Source organism: Triturus cristatus, chromosome 5_1, assembly GCF_964204655.1.
Source record: "Triturus cristatus chromosome 5_1, aTriCri1.1, whole genome shotgun sequence".
Classification (NCBI taxonomy): Eukaryota; Metazoa; Chordata; class Amphibia; order Caudata; family Salamandridae; genus Triturus; species Triturus cristatus.
In genome coordinates, this window is record NC_140587.1 from 583,879,573 (window position 1) to 583,895,860 (window position 16,288).

Consider the following 16,288-nt stretch of genomic DNA (forward strand, 5'->3'; position numbering starts at 1 on the left):
TGGTATTATAATAGGGTTGTCAGATAAATGACTAACATCAGAATTTTCAAGAGATATCTTGCGCTTCTTGGATTTTTGGTACTTTTTATTTTTTGCAGTTCCCCTACCCCCACTAGATCTTTGGTCAAAGGGATTTACCCCATGAGATAACTCAGATCTAAGCCTAGCAGACTGACCTCGGGTAATTACATGAGGCGAGCTCATGATTTGGGCATCCTCTGAGGTCCCAGACAAATTAAGTGACCTTGAACAATTGGTAATTAATTGGGAACCACCTGGAGGGGATGCTGATATGATCGGCGACTGGGATAGCCTTGAGTGGGATGGCAAAGGGGGAGGGTTAGGGGACACATGATTATCCATAGAAGACACAACTACGGTGTCAGGAACCTGACGAGTCATTGGAAGCAATACAAAGGAAGGTAATAGGGTAGAATCCTGAGAATTGGTAGTAAGTAGTGACAGATCAGGATGGGGGAGGGGAGGGACACAACCCATGGGCAATGATAAGCGACGTTCCGTACTTTCAATGGCGTTTGCCACCACGCCAATCGTCTTTTGTAACATACGGTCTATCGCTGTTAAGCTAGGAAGCTGTGGTGTAATAGCATTTTGGTTGTGAGCAAGTAAGGTTTTATGGGTATTACGCTTTCTCATTGTGCAAGTTCTATTAAAGGGTACAAACCTAAAGCGTATTATACAGGATGGTGAACCAGCTAAATAACCATATACATATACACAACAAATAAATTACAATATGATATTAGCCACTCCCCTATCACAATTTGCTATAGCACAGAATATAGGTACTACACCAATGGCCAGAATTTACGAATAGTTAGGCAAACCTTTCAGACTGTCAGAGCTCAAGGGAGTGGGACTCAAAGGGATGGACCAGCCCAGCCTCTTCCGGCCACAAACGGTCCCGCCCTTGTCCCGGGCTTCTCCCGGCGCCGACCCGCGCGCGATCCCGCGTCGCGGGGGCTCCCGGCTAATTTATGCGCCTTCGAGCGCGATGTTGCTGACGTGGGCGGGTGTCTCCCGCTAAGGTTGCTGGGATGTGTAGTCTGCTCACTGCGGCCGCGAGGATTCAAACCGCGGCAGCGGCAGAAGAACACCGTAGCTTGCTGGCGTGGGCCCTCCAAGAAACTGCTGCTGGGAGACCAGAACACAGGTAAAACTGTTTGCCCGCTACAGGCAAAAAGCGCGCCCTGTCGTTCCCCAGGGGGGGATAACCACTTAACTAAAGAGGTCCCACAGTTCTGTTGCTTTATGATAATGTTGCTCCCCAATGTTCCCAATGGAGCTCCTAGGCAGATTGTATCACTAGGTGAGGCCGGAGTCCAGCTCACAGTTCTATCATATGTCGCTGTTGTTTCCAGCTCCCTCCTGCACACCAACCTGTGTTTCAAGCCGATTTTCTGCTGCTTAAGGGTCTATGCTTGTCAGTTCCTTCACCCTCGCGGGGCCGCACCTGTTTCCAGGCACCGCTCCGGAACCCACCTCGTGTGAACGCCTCTCTCCCTCCGCCTCCCAGGCAGCGCCGTATGCTGCGCACCACTCCCGCCGGCTCCACCCTTCCAAGACCGCCGCTCCCAGCGGCCGAATTCGTCAGGCGATCCTCCGAGTGCGCCGCAGGGGAAGTGGGACAGTTATTCAGTCGCTCCCTGATTTGCTATCAAAAGGCGGCAGCATGTACTTTGACAGCTTCATCTTTGTGAATAAATACCATCCCAACTTAGGTGTCAGTTGTCTGCATCGGGAAACAGTATGAACAACGGGGGCAGAGCCACTAATTATGGCCGCGCTCCACGCTCTTTTTGACCCCTGCCTTGCCTCTCCTCCACTCCTGTGCTCCTATAAAGCGCCCACACAACAGCGTGACAAACACGCCACACACAGTGCGCCACACTCCACGTGCCGTCCCCCTCGGTGCTCCTGGTACCTTGTGCCTTGTAGTGCCTTTTGCCTTGTGGTCGGACCGCTGTGACCGCTGTGGTTCTCTATGCCCCCTGCCGGCTCCCTTGCGGCTCCTCGCTGTCCTGCCCGCGGTTCCTCGTTCTGCCCGTGTCTTCACTGACTGCCTCACGGTCGGAGTTGGGCAGGGCTGAGTGCCGAGGGTTGAGCGTCGGAGTCAGGCTCTGAAAAGCTGTGTGCTGAGAGCCGGCAGCCGGCAACCTCTCTCCTCCGAGGATTCTGCCTCTGTGAATTAATTGTGTATGGTTGGATCTATCACGTGAGAAGGGTTACAGATCGCTATGACAGGGACTATCTACAGGCGCCACCGGGAACTTGGGCACGCCGCAAATATGGCGGTTGTGCTGGTCCCCAGGATGCATATGTCAGAACTGCAAAAGAAAGAATATGCCAACAGCTATTCTGGTTATGGTCCCCTGTCCTATGCCCCCCCCCCCCCTCCCCCACCCACCAACCACTATTGCTCCAAGGGGGTCTTCTTTCCTCTCTATTTGGCCTTTTTTCCTCTCCGGAGATATAAACTACTCTGGGGATGGAATAATGAGAGCAACCTGGGCAGCCACTGGTTCATTGTAGGAGGGTCAGGATTGTGCCATCCTGCGGCTATACATGCACATGATACCACCATGGCGATAAAAACCAAACATTTACCATCTCTCCCACCTGTGTTATCATGCACTCCCAAGAGCATTAATTGAGGAGATACTATCACCCCGGTGTGCAAAGCAGCCTGCACAAATCGAAAGATTTCTAATTTCATGGAGTTGAGGGCCGGACAGCTATAGAACATTTGACAATATCTGCTTCTAACTTTGACATCATGGGCAGGATATATCAATGTCCCTCCCCAACTCTCTATCTTAGCCGGAGTATAGTTCACAATTAAAGATTGTTTTAAAAGGCTATGTCTGCAGCCCCGCTGACAGTCACAACGTATTGCCTGAGCTAACTGCTTTTTGATGTTTAATTTTGCACCAATTCTACTTTTATTTTTCATGTCTGCAAACACCCTATCTATTTCATATGAAAGAAGAAGACACAAAAGATTTAAGCAATTTGTTGGAAGAGTGATGGGGTGGCCATGTATGATAAGGAATAAAGTACTCCCTGACATTCATTATAAAGTTATTGAAATTCACCTTGAAGTTCCATGACCTTTTAAAGGAACTCAGCCTTTGGCCTTATTCCTCTATATGGTAATGGAACTACTCAATTACATGCAATATCTTTATAATACATGGGATTCTGCAATCTGTGTATAAAACCATGTCTCTAATTTCTTTATATTTAGTGACTTCTAACGCACCCAGTCACCGATTACAAAGAAATTACGTCAGAACTGAACCAGTGGCGGCTCCTTCACTAAAGCAGAGTAGCATCGCCTCACTGCTTTTCAGCAGTGTAAGAAAAAATAAAATGATAATAACTCAATGGTTGGATACTTTATTGTTTGATTAATAAAAGTCATTACAATACTAGACGTGCAACAACAAAAACGTATGTCAGACAGTTGCTAAAATATTTACACATAGGGGGCAATAGAAAAGGGCATTAACTGATCCTCTGTATCTTTATTTACATTATTTCCTTATGTTTTTTAAAAGCAAACCTAAATGTGGCCATTTAACCCATTAATACTGTCACATTTAAATAACAAATAATGGGAGGGTATGATTTTTGACAATAAATAGTTACTTAAAAAAACGAATCAACACCCATTAGAAAATGCGTAGTCTCTATGTGTTCATGCTGGTTAAATGTGGTCTACATTTAAACAAGAAGTCCTTTTGGTTAAGACACAATTGAAACTATGATAAATCGTTTAGGTTTTAACGTCATACTAAACCAAAGGGGCAAGACACTAGTCATTGCTAAAAAACTACCAACTAATCCACTGCTAGTGCAATTCTATTTTTGAGTAGTTAAAAACCCTACATAAAATGGTAGAAACGTCAAAACCGTGCAAGATAGGGGACAATAAAAGAATAATGTGCAATGTGCCGCTATCAAGTAATACAATAAAGTAAACCGGTCATCAACACAACATGCTTAGTTCTCCCTAGTGTAAATTAACAATTGTTGGCTTGCTGGCTCTCACAGTTTGTAAGTCTTTTTACTGCTCTTGTAACAAACTCAATGTTATTATCATTTTATTATTTCCTGTTGCAACAGCTTTGCGGGGCTGGGCGGGGCTGCTCTGCTGACAGAGCAGGGAAGGAGTGGTTTTCACTCCCTAAGCGTGCATGAATGTTTGGCCGCCCATCTCGGGCCGGCCAAACCTTCATGTGCACTTAGCATGTTCTCCACCCAGGCTGCATTACAGCCTGGGTGGAGAACATGCCCAGGCGCCCATTCCATGGCGGAGCGCCGTGACTCGGTGCTCAGACCAATCACAACGCTGCATTGAAGCACTGTGATTGGCTCAAGGGAGCCTGGGTGCTTCCTGTTATGGCCGGAGGGACGATGAGGAGAGATGCGACAAGGAGGACGCCACGAGGAGGTAAGTGAAATAAAAGAAATTATTTGCCCCCTTCTCCCCTCCCCGCCACCCCCGATCCGTGCCAGCGACCACTGAATTCAACTGCAATTACTTATGACTGTTGAGTTCTGACATAGCAACAACTGCAGAGCCAGCATCCGAAAGGAAAGGCAAGTCAGACCACAAAGCATAATTAAAGCAGCTGTTTAAAGAACGAAAAACAAAACCTTGCTTTTCTTTCTTCTGCTCTGTGTTTATAGCTGTACATTGATAAGAAGAAAGGATATATTTATGTCAACATGTTTATTTCTTGCACTTCTTAGGTAATTATAGAAAAGTTCGACTCTTTTTGCACTTTAAAAAAAACCTAACTTGTATGAAACTTCTAATATCCTTTTACAACAAACTTTATGTGTTTAAATTTGCAATGGAGATTCTATTTTTATTCTTCATGTGTGCAAACATACTCTCTCTTTCATATGAAAGAATTAGGCACCAATGATTTAAGCGGCTTGTGAGAAAGGTGATGGTGCTGCCATCTATTATAATTATAAGTAATGAAGTGCCCCTGCCATACATGATAAAGATATTGAAAGTGACCTCAGAGTTCCATAACCGTATAAAGGAACTCGGCCTTTAGCCTTGTTTCTCTATATGGTCTTGGAACTCCTCGGTTATTTGCCATATCCTTATAATGTACGTCAGCTGGTATTTTATACAGTACATAATGCAGAGCAGGGGGTACTTTATTCCCTATGTTACAGTTGGGCTGTAACTTAATAATGCCTGTTGCTAGAAACGGCAGACAAGGTGAAAGGCAAGTCACGAAGCATAATTACAGCTGTATTTTGAACAACAAAAACAAGGAAATAAACAGTAATCAGCAGAAAGGAAATGTTTATGGTAGCCTGTTTATTTTTGTGCACTGTGTGTTAGTACAGGAAAGACAGAATCTCTGGGCACGTTTCTACACATTCTGAGCTATAGCATATGTAACATTTGATTACATTAAAGTGATTCTAAAATCTTTGCAACAAATTACTAACAGGTTTTTGGGTGTGTTTAATTTCACACTACACATTTCACTTTTATATTTCATGTCTGCAAACATACTCTCTGTTTCATATGAAGGAAAAAGACCCCATGGATTTGAGCTTTTTGCAAGAACAGTGATATGCGACTATGGAGTATAAGGAATAAAATACCCCCTGGCATACATAGAGTTTGCAAGTTGGCCCCTGTCCTTTATATTGTCACAGAACTCCTTGGTGACTTGCAACATCATTTAAAGTACAGTAGCGCAGTGGTTCTTAACCTGTGGTCCGGGGACACATGGGGGTCTGCAAAGCCCATGCAAGGGGGTCTGCAACTGCTTAGAAAATGAATATAAACAGACTAATAAAGTGTATATAAATAGAAAAACAAAATGTACAATTTTTTTAAAAAATATCTAATTAATGTGAGGGAGTAGTGCAAGTGCATCAAACAGAATACAGTATAGACAAGAAGTGGCCTCAATTGAATTTAGAAAAGCTCCAATCTATCCATTAAATTAGTTTTTTTCATATTTGTTTCGAATTAAATAAAACCTATAATCATCTGTATATGTGTTCAATAAATACCTGTTTCCGTGTTTTTTTGTATTGTTTTGCAGTTGAAATCCTTGAAAGTGCTTAGCTTGGGGTCCCCGGATTCCTTTAATGACCCAGTGGGGCCCCTGTATTTCAATAACAATCAGTGGGGTCCCTGATTTCCGGAATAATTAATCGGGTGGTCCACAGAAGTGAAACGGTTAAGAACCACTGCAGGTAACGGGTACCTTATCTCATATATACTACTGTATCTTTAAAAGACAAATCTAGGACACCCAATGGCTCTGGCTATCATTTACGGTTTCACCTAATCAGGCACTAAAGACCTTTTCTGCAATCTGCATTTTGGGCCAGGCATTACCACCCCCATTGCAGTTTTTTGAGGGATATAGGGAGAAAAACATTTTTGACTTGCTCTCTGCTTACCATTAGCTTCTTGAAGGGGGCGTTAATGAAATGTAAGGACTGGATGAGAGAAATGTCTGCTTACCTCCCAATAGGTGCAAGTGTAACAAACATTGCCAAAGCTAACAGGTCTAGATGTAATATACTGTGGATGCAATGGTAGCACATTAGAGCCAGACACATGTGAAGGAGCCATCAGGAAAGGACATAGAGGGCTATATTTGTAAAGTAGTCCCTCATGCAGTTCAGCGCAGGTACTCAAAGGGAAGTGGAAACTTCCATACAAGCAGCCATTAACATTATATGAGATTAATACTCTACTGCAATGGTTCTTAACCTTTTGACTTCTGTGGACACCATCTGAATCAATACTGGAATCCGAGGATCCCCACTGAGTAATTATTGGAGGCCTGATACCTCCGGTGTTAGAAATAGTGTTTCTGGTTGGCTAGGGAATGCACCTTAGTCAGGCAGCAGTCACCACTCTAGTCAAGGCAAATCAGTTACACACCAAAGATAACCTGTGCTCACCCTTTGGTAACTTGGCACAGAGCAGGCAGGCTTATCATCAGATGCAATGTGTGAAGTGTTTGTGCAACACACTTACACAGTAAAACCGTGAATGCACCACAAAAGAGACTCCGCACAGTGTTATATAAAAATAGGAAATATTTATTTGTATAACATAAGACAAAAAACATATATTAATTAATACTTTGCTAATTATGCAGGTGTCATGTATCACATTAGATGCATTGTCAACATTGCATAACCATCACTTTAAATGTAAGTACCCACAGTTAAAACAATAAGAATCAATAGTTTTTTTCAGGTTGTGCAGTTTTAAATGAAGATGACTGTAAATGCATATGAACCATGTAGCAGTCTCAGAAGCACTTGCGCTTCTGTTAGGTCTTTTACAGTAACTACTCAGTGCAACGCCAATGCAGTATTAGGGAAATTCTCCTACAGTGCAGACAACTCGTATGGGATTGTAACAGAAAAAAATTGGGCACAGGGGCACATCCGCGCCTGTGCAACTTCATATAATAGTTTGCCGTAAGCTTCCATTATGGAATTTACATGCAGCAGTTCAGTGTCTGGAGGCGGTCCCACACCTCTCTTGGGGTCCTCCATGGAGGTTCTCACCCCACAATGCTGAACAAGTAATGCCCTTTAGAACCCAACAAGCCAGGAGCTGCTCGCTTGAACTCATCACTCTCTGCAATCCGGAACGTCCGTGCGGGATGGCTTTACTGTTCCCCTTTGCCGCCTACTCACCATCAGTATGCTCCATGGGGACTGCCTGACATCAGGGACTCCGCAGCCCAAACCTCCTCAGAGCAGTGCGGGTTGCAGTGGTTGCAGCAGTGTTGGTGGGACTCGGGAGAATGGCCCGTGTCATCGAGTTTGAAAATTCCCTTGGTTGCAATGCTCACGGCGCTGCTCCGGGGATGGAATGGGCTGGGGATCTCATGTTTCTGTCCCACCCCTGGTTGCTAGGTAATGCGCCGCCGGAAAGTCACGCAGTGGTGGCCCTTACACACATGGCGGGATAACTTTACTGGCCCAGATGGCCCCAAAAAAACATAGCAGGGATGCAGCTTTGTGTAGGAGGGAATAGAGTGCTTCCTTGTGGATCAAGGAGCAATGGTGTCTCTCTGACCTTAGAGAGGGTGGTGTCGAGAACACAAATCGCTTGGGGCACGCGCAGCCCTCAGGAGAATGCTAGTTCAGCCATGCGCTGCTCCCAGAGGGCTACGCTGGGACCTAGTCATGTGTAAGTGTGTTTGGACGCCTGGAAATGTTGGACAGAGAGACCCATGGCAATGAGGTTGAGGCAGAGTATTTTATGGCCCTAAGCCTCTGGATAAATAAGGGCAAAGCCAACAAGCCCTTGAAGAACATATGGGGGAACTAAGGTAGGAGGCAGCAGGTCAGCACATAAAGGCAGGTAGCAAACTGGCAGTCCCTCCTACCGCCCAGCAATCAGCAGGCAGCACAACAAAGTAGGTAGTCCAAATGGTGGCCCCTCCTGGCTGCACAGCTGTCCTCCTGGCAATGTGCATATTGTAGAGCCAGTAGCATCTGGTTACAAGTCCCACACAATGTTTTAAAATATGTGGTGGTCAGAGCCCCAGTACTTATACTCAAAAATAACTTTGATGTAGGAGGTTACTTCAAAAGAACCCTCAGAAGTGCACACCATTCTCTTTCAGCCCAGCTCTGGCTCCAGATAATCAGTAGGGGGTGAATCAGCCCTTTGTGTGAGGGCAGGACACAACTTATCCAAAGTTACGTGTGAACCAACCCTCCCTCTCACAGCTTAGGAAAACTATCAGTATGAAGATGAATGCAGATGTATCCCCTCTCACACTTAGCCCTTCCTGTGTTGTGTCTGTCTAGAAACTATGCACAAAGTGTAGCTGTCACCCAACCCAGTTGTGTATTAGAGTCAGGATGCAATGCACAAAGAGTCCTAAGCACAGAGAAATGCCCACTTTCTAAAAGTGTATATGAACAAGTTACCCAAGCTGAAATTAGTAAGTCAATACTTTAGATTCAGGGTCAAGGAAATATTTTCTCTTTGCCTGTGTATTTATTCAGAGTTATTCTTTCCATTTATGCAAATATTTAATGTGCACTTTAATATATCATTCAGACCACAATTCAAATATCAGACACATTATTGCATTGGACAAACATTAGTAAACACAGCATTACAAAACATATAATATAATAAATAAACTATTAACTACTAAACTCAAAAGTGTTCACTAATTGCATTCCACTTGAAAGCAGTCTGATAATCAATGTTACGCAGAGGTTATAATCATTACTATTGTTTGAAAAATGAACCTCTTGTTTAAAATGACTCGGGGGTTAGAAATTCACTTTCTAGGCCTTGCAATTGTTTCATGATTGCCTGCTAGAAGGTTTCTAGTTTAAATATAATGCTCCCCAAGTGTGTCTGTCCCTTGGGGGTTTGTAAGTCGAGAGTAGGCCTTCCAATTTTTCATGTTTACCTGCTGTAAGGTTTCTAGTTAAAATATAGCGCTTCCCAAGTGTGTCCATCAACGTGTTTCAAACGCCTTATTGCTTTTGGGTTCTCCTCAGGACCTCGACAGGTTAGGTTCTGTAAAACAACAAATGGAATTACTTTTAGTACACTAGTTGCTGTAAAGTTCTATTCTTTAAAATGTCTCTTCTGTCACTCTGATTTTTTAATTACCTCATTTTTCTTTGACCTCTTCAAGAGGGTTTCTTATCTCTTCAACAGAAGTGGGTGGGATGGATAGGCCCACTAGGGAATGAGGACAGGCAAAACACTCTGGTGGCCCCCACGTTTTAGCTATTTCATGTAAACTGTGATTAATTCAACAATATTACCTTTATGCTGCGTACTTCACGCCCAAGTGCTTGTAGAGGGCTGGAAAACTCTCACAGCAAATCTGCGCTTTCAATGTATCCAAGTGGATGCTGACTTCCTCCACATGAGTTGAGCCTGTCCTCTCTTACTGGGTTTTCAGCAGGGCATTGAGAGGACGTTGTCCTGAGTTCTATACAGAACGGTAGTGCTATCCCAGAAAATGGGACTTTTTGGTATTTTGGAGGTACTTGTCAGATCCTGGTATGATCGTACATTGGTGGGAGTGGCCAAGCGGGACATTGCTCATAAACAGAAATTACCCAAACATCCTACTCTACCGAAATGGCGAGTGCGGGTAAGCAGGTGTCCCAAAATTGAACAACCTATAGACCAGGCTAGGGGCTGCCAAGAGAAACAAGCCAAGATTTGGGGCAAGTGGTGGTCTTATTATTATGTGGGAAGTGGGGGGTGATGGACTATTGTGCGGGAAGATACATATAGTGTGGGTAATGGTTACTGTTACATTGAGCTTGCGACAGACTGTGCTGTTTGTTACTGAGGAAATAATAACATTGGTTTATCAAAAAACCTTTTGCTAGTTCAAAAACATAGCTGAATGTGCTTTACTTTGTTTTCAAGTGATCCGGTACTGCTTGCTTGTCATATATTACTTTAAGCAGCAATATTTTGGTGTAGGCCACTAATAGGATGGTGTAGAGGGTTTAATGTGCCAAGTTAGTTACTGGCAATCTTAATTTCTCCGATTATACTTCATCGTCACAATACTTGTTAGGTGTGTTCATCTCCAGCCAAGCACCATGTGTCCTCACTTAAGAAAAAATATTAATCCTAATCCTCCCTACCCTCCTCAGTGCCCTCCCTATCCAGTGTCAATAGAACAAAGGTCTTCAAACTCGGAGGCGGGTCCCACAAGAGGGGCCTCAAGTGATCTCAGGGGGGCACCAGCCTCTGGCCAAAAGAAGCATTATACTAATAGCATTGCTTTGTTCTAAGCAGGGGAAAAAATGAGCAGCAGTAAGCCTCTCTGTAATGGGCCATCACTAACCTCTGCTGTCATTTTTATCTGGCTGGGAGACAGTGTCAAAAGGGAAGGATCTCCAAATATTCTCCTACACCGCCACCCCCATTTATAAAAATAACCCTATGGATACTTTTACACATTAGTAAGGCCTTCCTGACCAGAATAGTATGTTTGGCAATCATGTATTTAGTTGCATTTTTTAAAACTGTAAGAGAATTTAACTGCAATGCTTAAATATGTCTTGTGTTTAAATAAGTCGTGCCATATATAAACATTGCCAATTTATTGGAATAATTATGAAAAATTCTGAGGGGGGCCCGAATAATTTAATTTTTTTACTGGGGGGGTGGGCGCGGCATCAAAAAGTTTGAAGACCACTGCCATAGAAGGATCAGGAAACATAGAGCAGCACCTGACAGACCGAAGTGTTAGGAAATGTCTCTTTTTGCACGATCACCCCCTAACTTTTGGACTGATGCTGCTGGCTTTTTGACTCTGAAGGTGCACTGAACCCTGCTAAACAGGCCTCAGTGCCAGTGCGCTCCCCCTTGCAAGGTATAGATTGAATTGGTCTACCCACAATCGGCATAAGTTGTTTTTTTTTAAACTTGTTTTTATTAAGGATGTGCACAGTATGTTACATTACATGAAGGTGAATATAGGAACAATGTCACAACAAGGAGCACATAGTGGTACGCAATTGGCAGCATATCACAGGTAGCTAGTACATGAGTCCTGCACCAGTGCCAGCTACTCTGCCCCCACAATATCACAAAGGAATAAACAGTTCCACAGCAATAGCATAAGCAAATGGTGCATAATATCCATAAGTAAAGCATTTCAAAGAAACAGAATAACAAACAGCTGTGGCAACAGCAGATCAGAACTGATGTATATGCCCAAGGCAGTCAGGCAAGAGAATACAGGGGAGAAGAATTCAGGGTCCCAGGTGCTCAACAAGTATCTATCACCCTCTTCACAATGGGGGCCATGGGGTGCGTGGAGAGAAGCAGGGTGCACGGCGCCGCAGAGCCCACCATGGCAACAGGGGGCTGCATCTAAATTAGAAGTTAGTAAACATAACAGTCACAGGAGGCACATCCCATGCCCCACAGGACACCCCCAGCCACAGACAGGAGCCGCAGCCAACCCCACCCGTCCCGCACCCATGCGCACCACCCCTGACACCCCGTGACATCCATGCTTGCAGCCACCACTGCATAGCAGTCAGGAGCCAAAGGGGTCAACCGCCAGCGCCACCAGGGGTGCAGTGGACCCCGCAGTCCTGGATAGTCCAGCACACGTGGTCCCCGGCCCATCATTAGCCACCAGCCCCTCCAACAAGTCTCACTAGATCTCTAGGTCTCATTCCTAATTTTCATCAGTGCTGACCAGGTGTAGTCACCACTCCATTTCCACTCCCCATTCACACAAATCCGACCTCCATTTGTCTAATTTGGTGTGGGGGGGGGGGGTGTATCAAATGGATGGCAATGCAGCATTGAGCCAATACAAGTCCCAATAGAAAAAAAACATATACCGCATGCGCATCTCCGATCTCGGGGTCGGGAAAACACCCGATAGGCAATGCTTAACCGAGGGTTTGATCTGAATCCCCGTGATGCCGTGCAGCATCCACAGCACCGCTGCCCAATAAACCTGCAGTCCCACATCATATGAAGGAATGTGGCTGGTTCCAAGCAACACCAGAAGTGCGCCGGAGAGTGTGCTGCATTGAACCAACGTATGCATAAACTTGAAGTGGGCAATGCTGGCAACCTCATGGACCTGTGCAAACAGTTGTCAGCACTCCCCATCTGTGAGGGGCAGCGGCAGGTCTGCTGACCACCTACCCCTCCTACAGCACAGCAGTAAGCAGGCTAACACAGCAAAGCAGTTTGCAGAGTGGCAGTCCCTCCTGCAACTCAGCTCCTCTTCTTGACAGAGTCTCCTCAGGTCCCAAAGGTGAACTGAGTACATGGTGTCAGAGGCCCAGTACCTATATCTAGAGACCTTTACACCTCACAAGGTCCATGCCCTTCCTTCCCTGGCTCCAGACGCACTACTCTGCAACTCTTTGTGTGGGGACAGGCACAGCCCTATTCAGGTGCAAGTGTCAGTTCCTCCCTCTTACTCTAGCTCGGGGAGACCTATCAGTGTGGTGATGGGCCATCAGGATATGCATGGCACGCCTTACCTCCCTTAGTGTGTGGCTGTCTAGAGGGAATGCACAAAGCCCAGCTGTCACCCACCCCAGACAGAGGCGCAGAATGAGTATAGTAAGAAAATACACATTTTCTAAAAAGTGGCACTTTCAGACTGGCAACTTAAAATCCAACTTCACCATAAGTTGGGATTTTAAATTGTCCACCAAACTCAAAATGTCCATCTCTTCCCAATTGGATATTACACTTAAAAGATGTTTTAAGGTAATCCCAGTGCTACCCTATGGGAGAGTGTCATGAATGGGCTTTTTATTATCACACAGTCATATAGTCCCAAAGGCAAAAAGAGTGGTCTTTTTAGTATTATTTATTATATTATGGCATATGTTGGTAACTTCACACAAATGGCTGCAATATAGGACGGCTGGTCTAGACACTAATTTCCCTCCTCTTCTTTTCACAGGTCGGAGATCTTGAGTCATTCCCACCGGTATCCTCGGAGGAAAGGAAAGTGTGGCAGGTAAGTTGTTTGTTTTATCTCCGTCTTCTTACTTTTACAGGGATTTCCCCTTTCCTTGTGCTCAGTCCTTTCTCTGGCATCACCAGGGGTTTGCGAGGGTTGGGGAATGGTATTCAGGATCTCTTATCTATAATCAATGTGCTGTAATACATTCTTTATCCATACACCTGACCCAGTCACACGGTGCAGAGTCAATTCCCATAGCCAAACATGGGGGTGCTCAAACATCCACTCTTAAGCTGGGTCCTCGTGAGTCTTCCTCCCTCCGCCCCAAGCCCGGACCATAGCATGCACCTGCGAGAGACTCATTCCTCCAGGATTGCAGCTGGGATGAAACGCAGACCGGCGGGTCGCTCACTCTTCTGATCTTTGGCGTGAGCCAGCTGCTTCTCCCTTAAGTCAGTTGACCTGTATCACTGCCCATGGGGATTCTCTCAGTGGCCGTGTCGATCGAAACTCCTAGTCACCTCGCACTGCATCCTCCGCCTTTTCTTCCCCCTTCCGCAGTAGTCCGTCTTCCATGTCCAGAGCTCTGGTCCCGCTCGATCCGTCTCTGCAGGTTGAGGATTAAAGGGACAGGGTCACGTGGCAGCCGTTGAGAAGTCAAAAGCCCCTCTGTTGTTTCGATGTCACAGGGAGAGGACCATGGAAAAGCATCCGGTGTGTCTTCCTCCATATGGCACATCCCTTACCTCAGATTTTCCCCATTGGGAAAGGAGGAAAGTGAGATAGGAAGTCTGCATTTTGCTGATCCCTGCCTTTCCTATGCTTAACCTCGAATCAGAAAGGTTGTTAAGACAAGAACCACCTCAGGACTCTAGAGTTATTGCCTTTATTTTTACTAAGCCATGTAAGGCGAGCATGATCAGTGTAAAGAAAAAGAACAGTTTTTTAATGGCCCACTTAATCGCGAGGCATTCCTTTTCTAAAGTGGGGTATATCTGCTCACAGGGAAATAATTTCCTACTGATATAGACTATAGGGTTTTCATTACCGATGCTGTCATTTTGGGAAAGTACCCCACCTATGCCAACATCTGACACGTCCATTGGCATGATGAAGGTCCTATAAAAGTCAGGAAAAATAATAATACTGGACTGGTTGTGCGAGCAGTTTTTAACCTCTGAAATGCTTTGAGGGTAGAGAGTGGTGGTCGTTTGAATGTACTGTTAGGGATATTTTTCTTCAGGAGATCAGTTAGGGGAACAGTCATCTGAGAGTAATGCGGAATGAATCTCCTATAATATCCAAGTAAATCCAAAAAGACCCTCATGTCTCTTATTGTGGTAGGAAAGGGGGTCTCTGTAATGGCCTTGACTGTTTCAGCCTGTGGCTATATCAAACGCCTGTGGCTCTATCCAAGCGCCTAGACGCCTCAGGGTATTAGTCGCGCTGTATAAATAAATACATTTTCTCAAGAGATAATGTGAGATGAGTGAATTTAGATTTCTTGGTGTTGATGTGCAAGTTAGCCCGCTGTAACTCTGATAGGATTAACTGGAGGTGTCTCAGGTGTTCCCCCCATGTCTTACTGTACACAACTATGTCGTCCAAGTAAGCGGAGGGATAAGCCTGGTGATGTTGTAACATAAGCCTCTCGAAATTAGCCGGATCTCCATGGATTACCAAGGTAAAGTGATATAGCCCATCATGGGGGCAAAGGCTGTCTTTTCTTGGTTGTCAAGATTCAATAGAACCTGCCAATACCCTTTGGTAAGATCACTAATGGCGATGCAGTGGGCTTTCCCTAATTTCTCAACTAATTAATTGAATCAAGGCAGAGGGTAACCATCTAATTTGGCACTTTATTGACAGCTCTAAAGTCTATGCAAAAGCTTATGCTTCCATCAGGCTTTGGTACCTAGACTATCGGGGAACACCAATTAATAGTGGATGGCACGATTACCCCCATTTTCAACATCGGTTCCACTTTGGCCTGAAGTGATTGTCTCCAGGCTGCAGGTTCTCTATATGGACATTGTCTTATGGCAACTCCCACTTGGGTAGGAATTGAATGCATAGCCAGACTTGTTTTGCTCGGTAAGTCAGAAAAGATTTCCGAAACCGGTTTCAGGACTGTTAATAGATAGTTTTTTTCTTCCTCAGAAGGACCATTGTTTACACCAATATCTCCTAAAGTGTGACTTGGTTTTCCAGTAGGTACTGAAAGGTGAACCGTGCGGGGAGGAGGATAAATCTGTTCCTTGTCCTCTGATAACCATAACTGATAAGTAATGCGCCCTATGCTAATAGCTATTTTATAGTGGTCTTGCCATTCTGCTTTCATCTTGGTATCAGAAGTAGGCAGCAGGACCAGAACCCAATATCCCACTGCAAACTCCCTCCTTTTCTCTCCCTTGTCATAGAAGTATTTCTGCCTTCTTTGACTTTCTCTAAGCTGGCATGAGCTGATTCTCTTAACTTGCCTATTCAGGATTTTAGTTGATTGGTGTAGTCTAACAGGGCGTCAGCTTTGTCTCCGGTGTCCTTCTCCCAGGTCTCTTTTGTTATTTCAAGAAGGCTACAGGGTCGTCGACCGAGGAGTAATTCAAAGTGAGAAACACCCAGGCTACTTTGTACATTACACTGAAATTACATTGAAGGACAAATAAGGCTAAGGGAATCAATTGATCCCAACTTTTGCCATCTCCAGATAGCATCTTTTTGAGTATTAGTTTAAGACTCCCATTATATCTTTTTATGAGTCTGTCAGTCTGAGGGTGGTAAACGGAGGTTTT